Source organism: Phascolarctos cinereus, unplaced genomic scaffold (assembly GCF_003287225.1).
Source record: "Phascolarctos cinereus isolate Bilbo 61053 unplaced genomic scaffold, phaCin_HiC Scaffold_7;HRSCAF=346, whole genome shotgun sequence".
NCBI classification, from domain to species: Eukaryota; Metazoa; Chordata; class Mammalia; order Diprotodontia; family Phascolarctidae; genus Phascolarctos; species Phascolarctos cinereus.
In genome coordinates this window covers 123,627,519-123,631,062 of record NW_027556180.1, presented here as the reverse complement: position 1 = coordinate 123,631,062, position 3,544 = coordinate 123,627,519, and the positions used below count along the sequence as shown (strand labels likewise).

The 3,544-nt window shown below is 31.2% G+C and overlaps 1 non-coding gene across 1 annotated transcript; it reads left to right on the top strand.

Annotated features, from left to right (window-relative positions):
- The first annotated feature begins 3,154 nt into the window (after positions 1 to 3,154).
- LOC144454907 (U6 spliceosomal RNA) lies at positions 3,155 to 3,261 on the top strand. The gene has a single exon (XR_013483455.1). It is a non-coding gene; the product is annotated as a U6 spliceosomal RNA (small nuclear RNA).
- Positions 3,262 to 3,544: the final 283 nt, after the last annotated feature.

Genomic DNA, 3,544 nt, shown 5'->3' with positions numbered 1-3,544 from the left:
CATGATATTGGAAATGCTGAAAACAAAGGAGAGATTAATAAAATTGAAAGTAAAAAGGAAATTGAACTAATACACAAAACTGTAAGCTGGTTTTATGAAAAACAAAACAAAACAAAACAATAAAATAGATAAGCCATTGACTAATTTTATTTAAAAAAGGAAAGAAGAAAATCAAATAACTAGTATCAGAAATAAAAGTGGTGAACTCATCACCGATGTGGAGGAAATTAAGACGATTTTTAGTAGCTATTTTACCCAATTATATGCCAATAAGTTTGACAATCTAAATGAAATGGATGAATATTTACAAAATTATAAATTACCCAGATTAACAGAAGAAATAAAATATTTTAATTATAGAATTAATAATTACATCATAGAAAAAGAAATTCAACAAGCCATCAGTGAACTTCCTAAGAAAAATCACCAGGACCAGATGGATTCACAAATGAATTCTACCAAACATTTAAAGAACAATTAATCTCAATACTATATAAACTATTTATAAAAATAGTTGAAAGAGTTCTACCAAACTCCTTTCAAATATGGTGCTGCTACCCAAACCAGGGAAAGCCAAAACAAAGAAAATAATACACCAATTTCTCTAATGAATATTGATGCAAAAATTTAAATAAAATACTAGCAAAGAGATTATAGCAATATTCCACAAGGGTCATAAACTATGACCAGGTGGGATTTATATCAGGAATGAAGGTCTGGTTCAATATTAGGAAAACTATCAACATAATTGACAGAAATCATATGATTATCTCAATAGATGCAGAAAAAGCCTTTGACAATATATAGCACCCATTTCTATTAAAATAACACAGAGCATAGAAATAAATGGAAATTATGTTAAAATGATAAGTAATATGATAAATAAACAGAGATTGTGTTAAAATGATAAGTAACATTTATCTAAAACCATCAGCAAGCATTATCTGTAATGGGGATAAGCTAGAAGCTTTCCCATTACAATCAGCGGTGAAGCAAGGATGTCCATTATCACCTGTATTATTTAATATTATAGTAGAAATGTTAGCTATAGCAATAAGAAAAGAAAAAGAAATTAATTAGAACAGGCAATAATGAAACAAATACTATTGCTCTATGAAGATGATATGATGTTATACTTAGAAAATCCTAGAGAATCAACTAAAAAGCTACTTGAAATTATTAATAATTTTAGCAAAGTTGCAGGATTCAAAATAAACCCACATAAATAATCAAATCATCAGCATTTCTGTATATTACCAACAAAGTCCAGCAGCAAGAGATAGAAAAGGAAATTCTTTTAAAAATAGCTGTAGATAATATAAAATACTTAGGAGTCTACCTGCTATAACAAACCCAGGAACTATATGAACAAAACTATAAAACATTTTTCACACAAAGTCAGATTTAAACAATTATGACATATTAATTGCTCATGGGTAGGCTGAGCCAATATAAATAAAATGACAATTCTACTCAAATTAATCTATTTAGTCAGAGCCATACCAATCAAAGCATTAAAAATTTATTTTATAGAGCTAGAAAAAATGATAACAAAATTCATCTGGAAGAACAAAATCTCAAGGATATCACAGGAATCCATGAAAAAAAATGCAAAAGAAGGGGGTCTAGAGATACCAGATCTCAAACTATATTGTAAAGTGGTAATTATCAAAACATTCTAGTACTGGCTAAGTGAAATAGATTAGGTACACATTACATGACAGTAAATTACCATAGTAATCTAGTATATGATAAACCCAAAGATCCAAGCTTTTAGAACAAAACTCATTATTTGAGGAAAAACTGCTGGGAAAACTGAAAAACATTATGGCAAGAACTACTTATAGACCAATTTCTCAAACTGTATGCCAAAATAAGGTCACAATAGATCCATGATTTACATACTTATGATACCATAAGCAAATTAAGAGAGCATGGAATAGTTTACCTGTCATATTTATGGATAAGGGAAGAATTTAGGCCAAAGAAGATACAGAGAGCATTACAAAATGTAAAACAGATAATTTTGATTATATAAAATTTAAAAGTTTTTGCACAAACAAAACCAATGGAACCAAAATTATAAGGAAACCAGAAAACTTGGGGGGGAAATTTGAAAAAAGTATCTTTGATAAAATCCTCATTTCTCAGACATATAGAGGGCTGAGTCAAATGTATAAAAATACAAGTTATTCTCCAATTGATAAATAGTCAAAGGATATGAACAGGCAGTTTTCAGACAAAGGAATCAAAGCTATCTATAGTCATATGAAAAAATATTCTAAATCACTATTGATCAGAGAAATGCAAATTGAAACAACTCTGAGGTACCACCTTACACCTATAAGAGTGGCTAATATGACCAAAAAGGAAAATGTTGGATGTTGGAGGGGATGTGGGAAAACTAGGACACTAATATACTGTTGGTGGAGTGGTGAACTGATTCAACCATTCTGGAGAGCAATTTGGAACCATGACCAACGGGCTATAAAATTGTGCATACTCTTTGATCCAACAATAGCACCAATTGGTCTACATCCCAAATACATCCAGAAAAGGGAAAAGGGCCTATTTGTACAAAAATATTTATAGCAGCTTTTTTGTGGTGCCTAAGAATTGGAAATCAAAGGAATGCCCATTAATTGGGGAATGGCTGAACAAGCTATGGTATATTATTATAACGGAATATTATTGTGCTGTAAGAAATAACAAGCAGGATGATTTCAGGAAAACCTGGAAAGACTAATGCATAGTGAATTGAACAGACTCAGAATAATGTTATACAGAGAAAGAGCAATATTGTTACATGAATAACTGTGAATGACTTAGCTATACTTAGCAATACTATGATCTAAGACAATTCTAAGAGATTAATGATGAAGCATACTACCTATTCAGTTGACTAGCCAGCAATATCATAGTAAGATCTTCAACAAACTTGGCACAAATATTTTCAAAAAATAAGTTAAATGCAAAGTATGAAAATAAAAACAGCCAGTTGTCACTACAATTTCCAGAAAGACTGTAAATACTTAGCTCTGGGATTCCAGATCACATTAGTAACAAAATGGAACAACAGACATTTTCTCTGACCCCCAAGATCTATAAAACTTCTCTAAAACAGAAATTATGTAGCAAAGACAAAACAACTTTAGTGCTTGCTTTGGCAGCACATACGCTAAAATTGGAATGATACAGAGAAGATTAGCATGGCCTCTGCACAAAGATGACAAGCAAATCCATGAAGCATTCCATATTTTTAGATGTAAATCCTGGAAAAGTTTTTCCTAAGCTGTGATTAGTAAAACTTGCTGCTTGAGGTAAATGCTCATAGAATTTTATTTTGAGTTGTCTGATAGCTCATAATCGATCGATAATCAATAATCCATCTGAGAAAAATGCCATAAGCTACTCTGAATGTAGCTTATGGCATTTCTCTCAGATACTGGTGGGAAATCAACATCAGGAAAAGCTGACAGGACAATTTTAGCCTCAGTCTAAGATGGGATCCTCCTGGCTCAGTTTCCCCAATATGTTTCTTTGA